General features: G+C 40.0%; 1 protein-coding gene across 1 annotated transcript in view; it reads left to right on the top strand.

The window, feature by feature from the left end:
* Positions 1 to 14,801: 14,801 nt before the first annotated feature.
* The window catches only part of MYO1H (myosin IH), a 41,605-nt gene continuing 40,781 nt past the window's right edge, over positions 14,802 to 15,625 (top strand). The window contains exon 1 of the mRNA XM_074607038.1: positions 14,802 to 14,934. The gene's annotated coding sequence lies outside the window, so the exon portion shown is untranslated. The remainder of the gene's footprint in view (positions 14,935 to 15,625) is intronic.

The following is a 15,625-nucleotide window of genomic DNA, read 5'->3' on the forward strand; positions in this document are numbered from 1 at the left end:
CTTCCTTGTGTGTGAATTTCTCCTAAAATTGGCTCAAATTTCTATAGACTATAATTTAAACTGTAGTAGCTTCCTTTGGATGTTGAACTGAATTAATTTTGCTTCCAGCTGAGGTCATTATAAAACAACTTTGTTGTATTTTCCCTGCTCTAAAGTGTGCTTTAGGAGGTAAGTTAAAAAAAAGGAAGTAAGGGAGAGTTGAGGAACCCTCAAAACTAGAGATTTATGAGAACTCTGTGAAGATTTTGATGACCTCTGTGTTCCATCTAGTCAGGCTGTAAAATCAAAGTACTTCCCCCACCTCAGACCAGTTTGGACTGGGAGTCATGGTTTTTATGCTGAACCCAGTATGGCTGAAAAGCAGCTTCATGTTTACTCATCATCTTTTTTGTAAAAGGACATTAGCGTGTCCTGACCCTCGATCTTCTTACTCCTCGCTTGGCATGTTTTCTGCTTTTAGTTTTCATCCTTCTTCAGCCGAGTATCTAAAATGTGTGGAGAAAATAATGATGTGAATTAAGATCAGTGCCCTCTATTTAGTGAAATGGGGCGCTTCTAAAAGCGGTTAGTGCTTCTTACAATGGAATAATTTCCTTGCACACTTCAAGCCAGCTTTGTTTTATGTGAAAGAGTGGATTCTTTAGCTCCTCCTCTATTTACCCAGTGCCTTTACAATTCATCCCTCCATTCCCCTTGGTACAAAAGTGAAATATTCTGTTTACATTTTAAACTGCAACTTCATCATGCAAATTCTCTGGCCCTGAACAAGATGGGAAGTACGTTACACTTCATCCCCCTACCAGTGTACAAATTCTAAGTTTGTGTTTGTATTCTTTCCCTCAGAAATAAAAAGCAGCTATTTCAATTACTCAAAGGTTCTTTTTCCTGAGACATGTGCATTCGTATCTGAATGAAACTAATGTGCGAGTGGATTCTGTACAACCCATTTTAAATACAGGAAACTTTACAAGCTTCCACCTTTTATTACGATGCAAAAGCACTGACCGTTTTTTTATTTTAGAATACTGTATCGTAACAAATTATACTTAAAAATCATTTAGTGTGAAATTGCAAATTAATCCCATAGGGATGGGGTTTTAGTGCTCATCTGGCCACTTGGGAGCATACAGATGGTGAATCTGAGTTTTACAAAAGGCACAATCACTGATTACATGCATGGATGTAACGGACAAAAAGGCCTTCCTCACGGCCAAGGTAAGGGAAATACACTGGAGGTCCTAGTGCCTGGCTTGTTCAGAAAAAGCTACATTTTAAAATGCTTTTACTATTGAAAAGTTTCGTAACATGTATCACAAAGGGAAGCCTGCTTTTTATTCCCTTTACGATCTCTTTTTTTACTTTCTAAGGCAATTACTATGTTTCTTATTCTTTTGTTGTTGTTTTGTTTTATTGCATCTTTAGGCAACAAACAAATGGCGATTCCTTTAGAAGGAGTTTGGCAGCTTCTAACTATCACTGTCCTTGTTACGAAAACTGCTGCCAGCTGTGCTTTGTTCATCAGGGAGAAAGTTGTCCTGCTCTCTGTGAAGTGCTAGGAGTCTGGCCTGTAAGAAATTAATCTTCATCCTCATGAAGATGATATCGCTGCCTTGTGTAGTCGGGAAGTTAAAACTGCCACCTGACCTACTCACTGATTTTAATGTAAAATTATTAATACTTGGGAACAAAATCCATCATACTGTGTAATCTATCATAGTGTGTCCGGGTTCATTAGGGTAATGTGTGTCATCGGAAGGAGAAGCTTCTTTGCTGGTAGCCCAACCTAATTTTATTTTGGGTTAAGATGTAGTTTTTAGAATGCAGTGTTACTGAATAATTCTGAAATTTAGAAAAAAAAAAAAAAAAGTTGGGGATAGCTGTGTTGTTCACCTCAGCTGTTCTCACGATACTTGTATGTGTCTTAGAATTCCTCTAAAATACTAAACAAAACTGTGCATTTGATATGTAATTTCCTCTGGGGCCGAAACCATCTCACTACTTGTACATTTGCAGAGGGCCTAGAAAAATGGGCCTGGGGCTTCTAAATGCCTCTGCAACAGAATAATTCAGAGCCTTTATTATATGTGCTTTAAGAACGAGCAGAACCACGAAAGCAGACCCACTAGGACACACAAAGCCTGACAATCTGTTTATTATTTAGCCACTTAAACCTAAGCATAGCACAATTTTATCTTAGTGAGTGGACTACAAGAATATTTTGCCTTGGTACATGTCTATTTTGGGGCAAAACATAGTTTAGAGATAGCGTAATTGTGCCGTGCAACGGTTATTATATAGAATATTATGAAGCAAGTGTTGTGACGAGGGAATTCTGGTTGGCTGGCATGTTTTCCACCACTTCAAATGTCCAACATAATTGCCCTTATCACAGGCTGTTAGCAGCAGATTTTAACCCTCAAAATTTCATTAACGAGAAAGTGATCTCTGAGAAATGTAGTTTTAGTGTATTTTTACTTAGCCTCCAGCAAAATAATTACTTTCAGAAGCACAGGGCCTAATACAAGATTGTAGAAACGAGAAGAACTGGGACTGAAGCTAAAACCGCTTCCTTGAACCATTCTGTTGTCTGTAGATGTGCCGCGTATGACAATTAGTATCAGCATGTGCGCAAGGTAATATTCCCTTCTTAAAACCTGTAGGTGTAAAAGGTTGGAAGGAAACCTTACTGTCACCCTGAATTTTTAATGTCATAAATTTAAACAGTGAAGTTAGAACAAACCCTTGTGCTATGTAAGCGTAGTATTAATGCTTTTATTTTGCATTTTGGGGATAAAATGTATGCTTTTGTAATTATCTTTTTTTTCAAATACAGAAGGAAATCAATATGCTGCTGGCTGATGGATATATTTACAGTGTAGTTTGTCATTGAAAGAGATTGTTTCAGCAACAGAGTGCTGCAGACAAAATCATCAGTTTTAATCTCTTTATTGCTCTTTTGTAGACTGGTTTATTTACAGCTGAAGAACACTGTGGAGAATCATGTATAGGTCTCACCTATTTCTTCACCATAGTAATGAGCTTTTTCTAAAATAATATTCCTGATTGTTTTCAGCAGATCTCCATGGATTGTGTTTTGCAGATAACGAGAATGAATGCTTTTATCTACAGCAATGCTCACATAAAGTTTTTCCTTTTTGTAGACGAAAAATCAGGAAAGAAGGAAAAAGGAAAACTTTACAGCTGCCTGCTTTCAGCTGTGGGTAAATACACAACTTTTTGTCACAGAAGCAATGAACGTTGAGTATATAAGGACTTGGGGAAATTTGTCTCTGAGGGGCTGTTTGTTGCCTCAGTTGGATGCGCAGCTGAACCTTCAGCCCTTGAAAGACTAAGTCGGTTGCTTCACACAGCGATGGACACCTGGAGCATGAGTGATTAGTGTCAGAGAGAGCCCAGTCTGTTCCACCTTGCTTCCCAGCAAGGCTGCTGTAATGTCTAACCTTGAGAGAGTGGAATTAAATTTGCCCAGTATGTATGTTAGTCGCTGAGCCGCACAGAGACGCGGGCATCATCTGAAGATCACAATCTGGCCACATTTAAACTGATAGTTCTTACATAGAAATGCGGTGACAAGACAACAGCTAGAGAAAGGCCAAAGTCTAGCTTGCGATTTAAAATTTTGCGGAACTCAGATCTTCTTGATTGCATTAAGCTTATTAACCGTGACTAAAACACTCAAGTATTCTTCAAGCTTTCTAGAGAAAAGCATTAATAAGAATCACAAAAGTTTTTCTTGGTTTCTATTTCTGCAACATTTTCAGCATATACACTGACACATTTTATATCAAATAAAAAACAACACCCATAGGATGTTGGGGTAATTCTCTAAATGTGTGAAACCCAAACACAGCATGATAAAGGACTTTCATGATCTGTGACAGAACAAGTTATTTCCATTTTCTTCCTAGCTTCTGTAAATCTTAGGTGAATATGTAACTAGTTTTACATGTGTATCGTACCTCATAAAAGCAAATCTACTTTCCTGCCAGTTGTTCAAGAACATTGGGTGTTTTCTGGGATTTCTGGTTCTAAGGATGCAAGTATTTGCATAACTGTAACGTTACAGGTGGAAGTATCCCACAGAAGCCAACACTGTGATAATTCCTTTGATGTCAGTGAGACTATCCACATGAGCAAAGATAAGTACGTACATGTATTTCTAAGGATCTAAGACTGAAAATTTAAGATCCCTTCTCTTAATAAGGCCATCATCAAATTAACATAATCAAGAAGTAGTCAGTTCTATTATGAACAGCTTCTCTAGCAGGTATCCTGCTACCTCAGCATCTCTGTTCTAAACAATATCGCAATTTAGATGAGTGTTGTTTCATGTTTATATGACGCGGAAATCTAATTAAACCATTTCTGCACTTTCCCTGACCAAAATTCTTAATTTCAGTAATTGGAAGACACCACAGTACAGACACGCTGTTTCATCAGATTTTAGGCTCCGAGACTTAAAACTAACATTTTCAAAAGCATTTCATGGTTTGAAAGAATGGTCAATTAACCTTCAGTTTCCTGTGGGGAACCCTGCAAAGAACTGTCAACAGTTCAGTTTAGAGAGATTTGTCCAGTGACCTACAAGGCCACTAAGTTCACGAATGCATGTAACAGTGTCATCATAGATTTGTTTCCTGGGTTACTATCACAAGAGAATAAACCGATTGTTTGGCAGTTTCTGCTACAGTACATAGGTGACCAACTGAATGATGGGAAGTGCCCCAGTGCTACGATGCGCTCCAGCATAGCCCTGTTCAAAACTGGAACCACTCAACAGGAAAAAAGAAAATCTCCGGTATCTTCAAGATGAATTATGTGTCCCTTTCTCTTCCTTCCATAAGGTTCTTTTTTTTTTTTTTTTTCCTTAAGATGGGGCCGGGGGGAATTCATTGACTGCCTGCTGAGTTTCTTTGTATTTCGAATTCTCTTCAAATGGCAGTGTAAGATAAACGTCTGATTATTCTAGTGGTGACAGTCTTCAGATTTAAGTGATAGCAACATCTCACTTTTTATTCCAAATTAAGGGCAATAGAAATCGATTCAGGGGATGCACCTGCTGAAGAAAGTCAGGCGTGCCCATTCTGAGCCCTTTAAGAAAGATTACACCGTCAAGCTACAGTGAGCTGATTTTGTTGCGAAATTGAAAAAAAACCCAAGGGCTTAGTCCTGGCCATTGAAGTCAAAAGAATCTCTGGTTTCGTGAGGGAGGCAGAACTAGCCATAAATAAAATTATCTTCTATGTAGGATTTGATACATGGAAATTGAAATCTAGCAGTTGGCATTTGGCTTTGCTTTTACTTCGGTGCTATATAAACACAGGATTGTAGCACCATTTTGCGAGCTGCGTGGAGAAGTGACTTGATTTTTTTTATTTTTTTTTTTTACTCAGCATCAGAATGTTATGCTTGGCCAACTCAGCAAATGGAAGTTTGATGTATTCGTTCTTGACTTTACTGGTTGCCAGTTGTGTGGGTTATTTCAGCGCTTTCCTACGCGTGACTTTGAAGACCATGTATCCTTTGTGAACCTAAGTACCTCATTTAAAATACCGGGCAGTTGTAAATGATGGCACTGTGCCATCAGGTGAAATGAAAATAGTCCAGTGTCATGGGAACAGGGAGTTCCTACGTTAAATCTAAAGCTTAGCACTTTCACAAGTGTTGTCAGGGTTGTTGCTTCACAATCGTAACTGTCTATAGTACAGTTTCAGACACTTCACTTGATCCCTATGTGATGCTCCAAACTTAAAATTTTAATACATGAAGTAATCAGGAGGGTTTGCTTAAGCATCATTGTGAATGCACATCTATATCATTGGTTAAGATTTATTCATCATAGTGTGCACTGTTGCCTGAAGTAGTTCAGTTTGTTACACAGGGCTCTGATAGAATACATATTGCCATATTTTACCCATTAACCTAGGAATGTAGCAAAAAAAAAACCAAACCAAAACTTACTTAAACTGAAAAATACCTACATTTTAGTGTTCCCTACAAACTAAGAAATTTCACAATGTCTTTTAGTGTGTAATATTGGAGTTTCATTACCTTCCTTTCAAGTTATGATTTTAAAAAAGAAGTCCAGTCCAAATGCCTTTTCTCATAACTTTTTTCGTCGTTTCCCTTGAATATTGAGACTGATGCCAAAGGTTCTTCTCATTCCCTCCAAATATGTCTGGCAGAGGGTCATTTTTGTGCAGCTAAGGGAATCGGATAATTCATTCTTTCTCACGGTTTTTACGTTCTGTGTGGGAAAAGCAATTTTGAAGAATTTGGACTATGGTCGTGCCCTGGTCTTGGGGGTGTGCAGCAGCTCAGAGCAAAGTCTCCTTGTCCTGCCTGCGCTGCCTGCTCTGATCCCGCAACATCCCCTGTTGCTCGCTCTTGGCTACTGCACCGCACACCTCCTGCGGGAAGCTGCTGCAAGGAGAGCTCTGGAGAGCTGGGGGAAGTGGTTAGTGGGAAAGAAAATGAGCTGTTGAATAAAGGGCAAAAATATAGCTGAAAAAAAAAAAAGTAAAATTTTAATTTAAATGATTGCAAATAGCATAGCAAAGCGTACAGAATACCAGTCATGGGTCTAAACTTGTGGTTGGGAAATAATATCTCTTTTCCTAGGACTGTCTTAGACCATGTGTATGGTCTTGCATAGCACAGATTTCCACATTTTCGGAAGCATTTACTAATACTGGATGTCTTTGTCAGTAACTCATTTTTTCAGCATGTTGCAAGAACTGCTAAATACCAAGCCCTGAATTGAGCTAGACGTACAAATTGGAAACAGCAAAACTAGAAACAACCCAATTTACTGCACAGTGTTGAAAATGTAAACTTCAGTTTCTCAAAAGTTTGTTATTTGGAATTAACCACGGAAATGATCAATTAGGTGAGTTCTGCTAAACAGATAGTGCCATAATAGGGTTATCTGTGCCTTGGTTAATTCTATAAAACAGATAATGCTCCTTCTTATTGCTATGCTAGGGCTTCATTCGTTAGTTTTTATAAAACTTCCAGATAATTTGATGAAAGATGCTGTAGAAATGCAAAAATATCATCATCATTTGCTATTGCAATGAAGGAAAAAAACTTAAATTTCCTCACAGAAAAAGATGTAATTATACGAATCCAACTTGGCTCAGTTCCACAAATCCTGATTATCAGAGTTTGGAAAAATAGGCTCTGACTTTGAAAAGTTGCAGATATGGAACTGGAAGCAACCTCTTCCAGATCAGTTGTTTAGGAAACGCGGCACCTTTTTGTTGTGAGTGCCTTGAACTCCCTTCAAAGTTATGAATTTAATTCAATCATGTTTTAAATCTTAAATATGCTAACCCACTTTAGATTTGTGAATTTCATTGTTAGTGTTTTTATAATGCTAACACTTGCCTTTCAAAGGTGCTACATACCTATGAGACTCGCAGGATGAGATCAAGACAGAGGGATATGAAAATGTCACAGAAATTACCTCTTGGCACTGACCAAAGTCATAGGGCTCAAGTGAGAATGAAGTTAGGAAAACATTTGATTCTCCCAGGGGGCAACAATTAATGTAGTCAATAATGCTTTTGGGGGGTTGAAATACTCATACAAGTATATACATAAATATACAGGTGAATGAGTACAAGGCCACAGAGATCCCTCTGTGAGTTATTCGTTACTTTCCACAGTTAACACGTCACGTCAATAAGGATACGTGCACACATCCTTGTACTCGTACACCTGAATTCCCACCAGAGACACACAGTTGTGCATCCAAAGGGCAGTTTTTGTACTGAGTGCTACAAATAACAGAATTCTCCAAAACCTCAGTACTTCTGTTTTCCCAAGTCCTGCAGGACATGAGCTGGATGTACTTGAGACTGGAGGAAATATATACATTTTTATATTAGTTTTTTTAAAACTGTATAATTTCTAAGGATTGTAATTGAAGTTTGTGTCCTGTTCTTCTGAGCGTTACACAGATGCAGATAGTCATGGCTCAGGCTCCAAAGATCTCCCTGCCTGTGGTGATTGCCATCCAAATGTAGGCATTGAGTAGTGAAGAGATGGGAGGGTCAAGTCAAGTAGGTTGTCACCCAGAGCCTGGGGTGGCTGCCTCTCGGTTCGTTCAGCCAAGAGAAGACACTGGAGGAAGGGAACAACATTGGTCCTTTGTATTGCCAGTAACCCTATGTTGTATTTTAGCAATGACATGTTTGTGGTGTTCTAATGCGGCTGTAGTGAGTCCCCTCATGAGGTTCTCAGTGTACAAGTAGGGATGTATGACGAAAAATAACAAGTCTAATTACAAATTTGCACATTCTTTCAGAATAAGCCACGCTGGAGAGAAGCTCAAGTGCTCAACTGTTCTTTCTTTCCTCACAAGTCACAGAGAACAGATTTAAAATGCAAAGCATGACTTTGCAGGCCTGTACGTGTAAGGGGGGAGGGGAGCAGAGGATAAAATGCCATTGGCGGCACGTTGCACGAGCATCGTTAGACATTGAGAAAGATATCATTAGATTAAAAAAGTGTCTTCACAGAGAAACAAAAGACGAGCCAAGGCACGGCGCGTCAGGATTGCCCAACGTGAACTTCAGAGTCATTGCTGTTGACAATAGATGCAGAGGCAAGCTTCGCTGGGAGAGGTTCCCCGTTCCAGGCAGGGTCCAAGTGCTGCTAACAGACATTGAGTGTCATTCTAGCCGAATAAACAGTCAACAGGGCTCCACATCTCCCTCTCCGTTCAAGATTAATTACTCATCTAAAATGACAGCTACTGTCTAGTGCCTAAAGGTTGTCAGGCGCCACATCGCCCATTCATGTTTCTTCCAGGACAAATGGCTTCGTTTCTCTCGGGCTCATTTCTGAATTTGTCTGACGGTTCGACAGCATCTTTGAAAGTGCTTAGCAAAAGCTGACAGATTTTTCCTATTATTATTGCTGAGGCTGAATAGGAACTGATCTGTTCATCATATGTAACATCTATCAGGACAGCTAAGTTTCTTAATACATCCAAATTTATTTTTTTATAACACTTATGTAAAATAAAAGCTCAGCGATTTTGCTGCGATCTTTGGAGCATTACCTAAGGAAAGTATGGATCCTGCTACACTCTTGAAAACTGGCACTGGCATATGAAGTTGGGCACTTATTTTTCTAGTTTTTCTTTGATCTTGTCAAAAAGGTTTAACCTTTATGCATTCTATGTTTTGTTGGGTTAGAATGAGCAGTTTAATAGTTAGACAAATTACAATATATGGGTATGTAACAGAAAAAAATATTCTGTTGGGGTTATTCATGTGCTTTTGGATTTGATTTACTTCCTACTTCCTTATTTAATAACCAGGTTCCTTAAGTCTCCTTAAGCTTGAATGACCCATGTTTTGTTGCCGGGTCTATTCCAATGACCCCTGCCAAGACCCCTGCCCCAGTTCGTCTATCAGACAAAAATGAATCTATTCCAGGAGCTATCAGTTCCCATTATCTCTAATTGAGCCTGACAGTTGGAGACAGGCCTCATTATTTTTAATTGGGCCCTATAGTTCTAGAGTTAAATTAAACACAATTTAATGCAGATAGCTCATATACATTGGTATGACAGAGTCAAATTGTATTTTAAGTTTAATGAAACAACAGTTTTTGTTTCCAGGCTTCGCTTTTACATAGTTTTACTGCTTTGAGCTCTGCATTATTTAGAACTTGCCTATTGCATGATGACATGTACATTCGTTAGAATCTGACCTTGATCACACACCTGTTGAACCTTTTCACTACATACACTTTTATACTGAAAATCGTAATGTAGGCATAAGGTGGTGATGAACAACTCTTTATTCTCTAATAAGCTCAAACTGTCTGTGATAGGTTCACACGCAATGGTTAAGATAGTTTTAAACAGATTTGCAGTCACTAGTCATGCAAATATAAGAAACTCCTGAAAGTTTTCCCCAAACTCCCGAGTGGAAGTTTTATTCAGAATTTAAAAGTGAAGATACCTCTGTATTCCTCAACAAGGGCATTTCTACTGCTTCCTAGCAGAGCATCTGGCCTTCTTCTGTCACGAAGCAAACATTTTTTCACTATTAGGTGGTGCTTTTCTATAAAGACGGTCATGAATAACGAAGGAATCGAACCATCCTGTTACACAGGTGCGTGCTGCTCTAAATATTCTAAATGACCATGTACTCAATTGTCATTGGGAAGGAACATACCAGTCCACGCTGGTGGAGGAGCCGGTCTCACCATCCTTACTCTAGTAGTTTTCAGCCATACAGGAGTTTGTAAAACCATTCTCTCTGCTCTTTCTTTGCAGCTTGTAGTGAGTCAGCAGTGGGCTGCAAGACAAAGTCAATTTTTATTGAATCTTTAGCTTTGCCAGAGCTATTGAAGCAGGTAATCCATCAACGATACTCCTCTTTGGATTAAGATCGTGGAACCAAGTTTCCTAATTACAGAAGGCTTTGATTAAATATTGGATTTTCAGATGCAAGTTTCCCTTTACACAGGTAAGGTTAAGAGATACTTCTTTCAAAGGACATTTCCTTTACTATCTTTGCATTTGCTGTAGCTCCCTCTTCAGCTTTGCTTGAACGTCAAATAAATAAACTACACCACTTCTCTAATGAGACGTGACACACATAATCAAACTGGACATTTTTTCACAAAATGTGTGTTTAGGAATCCAAGACAAGTATCCTCTGAACGGCAGGAACTCTGCCCTTCTTAAAAGCTCAACCAGCTTGCATTTAGTAATTATATATTGTGCATTTAATTAAAAGATACTTAATCATGGAAATTATATGTCATCAAGCCTATAGGCTAGGATTGTCTTGGAGAAAAAGAACAAGGATTTCCCAATGTTTATATAGTGACTGTACCTTTCTAACTGCTTTCCTTGGCCTGTGTGTAGGCATCCTTTCCAGACCAAAAGTCAGTTATGCCTTACTTCTCCGAGCTGCCTCTAAAGTTTCTTCTGAAGCATGTTACACCTGCAGCGTAGAGTAACGTCTAGATGAGCGCTTTGTTGTCTGTTATACTGGACTGAATCTCTAGCTTTTTCTCCCTGCATTTCTTTTTTTGAACAAAGGTGCCATCACAGATGAAAGGTCTGTTCTACCTGCGTTCTTCCTATGGGAAGTCACTTTCAGCTGGTAGATGCCATTTGACATTTTGGGGTTTTTTTCAATTTATTAATTTTCAGGGATGCAGTTTATATTTTAGAGCAACAGTAGGGAATAATTTCCGTGCTGAAAGTCTAAAAGGAATCCCAGGTAATATTGGTGTGACACGCTGTCGCACGCTTCTCCCATCTGCAGCCCTCCAGGGAATGCTCCTCCACTCCAGTGCCACCCACTGCGTTCCCAGACCCCAGCGTACGGTGTGTCCTAATGTCCATCACCCTCATAGCCATTTCCAGCATGTTGAGTTCCTCCTTTCCCAGGACAGGGCAGGACTTCTCTAACCCACTGCGTCCTTCTCCAGAGGTGTAGCCACATTGCGCAGAGCCCCTCAAACCACCCCATCTTGCTCTCCCGCGAATTCAGTGGGGTCCGTGATGGGAAGCTGGAGGGGGAGTAGCTCAGACAGGTGGGAGACTGCGGTATGGGTGAGAGCGATGGAGGTTAGGAGGGAGAGAAACCAGTGCTAGAGAGAGGAAGGGAAGGGTCAGACCAGAAGCTTGCAGGACTCAAGTCAGTGACAGTGTTCGGGCTGTAGGCCAGAATTTCCTTTCCCCTGTTCTAAAGAGAAAATGGAGGTATAGGGGAATGGCATAATTCCTCCCCCAAGTATTTTTAATTGAAGTAAAAATAGTTACCAAAAATTGCCTTCTTTTTTAATCCAACCAGTCACTTGAAGGTATATCTGATAGCATCTCTGGAATTAATTTTTCATACCCGCATTCAGTATGCACATGCTACTTGAGACATAGCTAAAGGCATGAGCTTCTCCGCTCTTCCACTCATTAGGTATTTTTGTTAGCTTTAGCTTGGCCAGCAGAAAAACCCTCTTTTCCTAGCACTGCAGGAGGTCCCTGCTGTGACAGGCTAAAATACCAAAAGATACAAGGGGTCTGTCATATGCTGTTGTCCTTTTGATTGAACTTGGAGAGAAAAGGCTTTTGTACAGCTTGTGGCCAGTTAGCCAGCACACTCCTAATATTATAGGCACAGATTTAGTGACCTGCATGAGAAGTGAGATTGAAATAGATTTATTACAGCTTTCCATGCCCCTAGAAACCACGAATCTATGTTTGGGATTTTTACTGGCTTTCTTGTACATTTGGGTACTGCAGAACAATTTATTTCTGAATATTCAGAGCAACTGTGCAAGGCAGAGGAGGTATCGTTAGTCATATTTTACAGATGTGGAGCTTTGAGGGTGTGTTTATGTGATAGGGTACAATGCTATGGAAAGACTGAGATGAGGTAGACTTAAGTGGCTTGGATCCTGAAAAGCAGGTTAGTTTCTAGGGGTTTTTATACAGATGCTTGCTTCGTACAGCATTATCCTGTGTGCAGTGAGCATTTTCTGGGTAAATTCGCACCAGAGGCTTGTGACCAAGCAGAGAGCTGCATCCAGGTGTCACAAATCCTGACCTACTGTATCAGTCCTCTTTCTGTGCAGACATAAGTTCCCCAGGTGGGTAAATTACACATTCATTTATTAAATCACAATAAATAGATTTGTCATTCCCAGTTATTATCAGAACGTATTTGAAAATCCAATCTTGCTGGTCTGTTGAAGCCACCTGGTTTTGTTTCTGTCATCGTGAAACTATGTCTCACATGCTGAGCCCTTCTGAGGATGCCAGGCGGGAGAGCTTGCACGCAGCAGTTCGCGCTGGAGCCGCTGGCTCCCGAGCTGACATGCGTGGAGCCGGCAGAAAGCTTCCAGGGACGAAAGACACCTTCTCTGGGAGCGTAATGACCCCTTTCAGCTGCAGAGCTAAACCGCTTCACATGTAACCCCTCTCTTGTTAGCAGAAGAACAAAGTCAACAAAAATCTTACTTCTGTATTTGTTGTACTAATTGATGTCTGTATGTTCCAGTACTCCAGTCAAGTCACAGCACTGTGTGCTTGGTAAATTTCTGTCTGAATGCATTGCGGTTTAAGGTGAAATTTTAAATTCTTGTTCTAAGAAATGCCTTGCAATTTCAAGTGCACACAGAAGGACACGTTCATTTTAAAAGAAGTAAGTGAGAAGAGCAAGAGAGCAAGGGTTTATGGTATTGCATAGCACAATGAAAAAGGTATAGACAACATTTTGTCAGACATGATTTTTTTCTTTTTTTTTTGTCTGGAACGCCAAATCCATGAGAAGACCATGAGACCCAGGCCATGGGAAGGTGGATTTTCCTGTTCCAAGTACCGTTACTGAGCGACGTCAGTAAACGTTTAAAAGAAGTCCCATTTTACAGGTAGGAAAACTGAGGCATTCAGTGAATTGTTCAGTAGGATGTATCATATTTGCATTTCTTGTTTGCCTTATGAAGATGAGCTTTTTAATGGGATGCGTTCACCATTCCATTGCTTGCACTGCAAACACCTTGTTGCTCCATAAGGTTCATGGATTGTCATGGCCATGCTGGATTGGTATTAAAGAATTGTAAGAGAAAAAGGCTTCTGTTTGTAAGAATCTCTTTTCAGCAGGGTTTTAAAGCATAAGCGGTGCTGACTATCAGAGGGACCGCCCTGGCTCTGTCGAGTAGTGATGTATATAGATGGCACATCTGCTCCTCAGCAGTGCTGAGATTGCTGTCTGGGCCTTAGATACAACGTGAAAATAATGTGTTCTAATCTTACAATGACAGAAGAAGAGTCTTTGCATCTTGAAATATTTGATCTTGTGTGACGGCACTATTACTGGAGTGCAGCGTGGTTCGGAGAGCCTCACAGAGAGCAGGTTGCGGTTTTGCTGTATTTTACCAGGATCGAATTATCTCCTGTTCCCTCTGGGGGTTTTTTTTGTCTGCTTTGTTTCCTCTCAACTGGCTTGAGAAAGAATGTGGGTTATAAACAAAAGATGTCGAGGATTTAATTTAGCTAGTCAAAAAATACTCTTTTCAAATGGTAAAACTGAGGCTGAAAGAGGGGTCTGAGCTGCTGGTTTGAAAGGAGAGGACTTTTCTCGGTGCTGTTCAGCCATCACCAGCCCCAGCAGCGATGGGAGCGTCTCAGGTCCTAAGCTGACGAATCTGCCCCGTGCTACCTTCTGACCCAGGGCCACTATTGTACCTTGTCTGCTAGCCTGCTTGCTTCTTTAAATAATATGTACAGGAAAGCCCCGTAATTCACTGGCTAGCTTGCAGTTACGTGGAGAATGGATTAAAAAGGAAAACTGAAGTATTTTGGAATTTTTAACAGAGCAGTAGAGCAGTCCTATTTATTACTTGGGATGTTTGGAATTAATGAGTTCAGGGGTGAATAATTGATAACCATTTTAACACAAGCAAGAATTCAATTAAATATGAACAAGAGGAGGCTGGGCATGCGGTAAAGAATTTCTCTTTCCCTTTTGACTGCAAACAATCCTTTCGGATCTGGTCACTGAAGACAACTGGCAATGAAATGGGTGTGTGAAAGAGGAGGAAACCAGATATTATGTTACTTAAAAGTCATTCATCATGTCACAGGAAGGCAGGAATCTGAACTCCTGAAATAAATAATCGCTAAAGGTGATCTCTCTACACAAAGGTACTGTAGCATGAAGCCACTTCCAACCGCTAAAATATTCCTTCTGTAATTAGACCAGGTACCCAAGTGCTGTGCTTGCAGTATGTCCAGGGACGAACAGGACACATTAAAATGATTTCCTGGGTGAGACATCTCAGTGAACTACCCGTAGAAATGAACTTGCTGCTCTGTTGTGCAGGTGGAAATGCAATGCAGTATTTTCTTCTCTATTTTTGCCAACGTGGAGGCTGAAGGTAAAGCAGGATTCTGGGTTAAATTCTCAAGCCTGAGTTAAATCCTCAAATCCTCAATCCTATTCATATCTGCCCATCATAGCACCTTAACTCCAAGTACAAAATTAATTGTCATTTTGCATTTGTCAGCAAAGAATATTATTTCCTTCTGTCTTTTCATTCCATGTCTGTCTTTTCCTACTCTGTGCAAAGCAACTCCTCAGCATTCCCTACTGAGAATGGATGGCGTGAAAAGATCTGTTCACTATTTTGTCTGGTGGCAACTTCAAAGCTGTAACTGTCTGAAAGAGTAACGGTGCTTTTGGTGGTGGTCAAGGTAACAGCACCATAGCGCATCAAACAGTCCAGGCCAGTTTACTGAAAATGTACTGCCTTGTCTGTGTAAAAGGACAGTGACTTTGGGATGAGGATGGGCACAAAAGCTTCTGTCAGCAAAATAAGTGATTACAAGGCATCAATATAGATAGCACTCACTTCCAAGAGTTTAACTGGGCATGAGCATGCTTTGTTTTTCCATCTCATAGCACTCAGTGATACACTCAACTCCACTTTCACGTCCAGCCCTATATAACATAATGAATTTTCTTCAGCATTTCTGTACTGAAGTCAATGATACACGTTCATATGCTTTTCATCTATGTATCGTGCTGTGTCGTATTATATTTTTATTTTCCTCTCCCTTTCCTGGAAG

Source organism: Larus michahellis, chromosome 13, assembly GCF_964199755.1.
Source record: "Larus michahellis chromosome 13, bLarMic1.1, whole genome shotgun sequence".
Lineage (NCBI taxonomy): Eukaryota > Metazoa > Chordata > Aves > Charadriiformes > Laridae > Larus > Larus michahellis.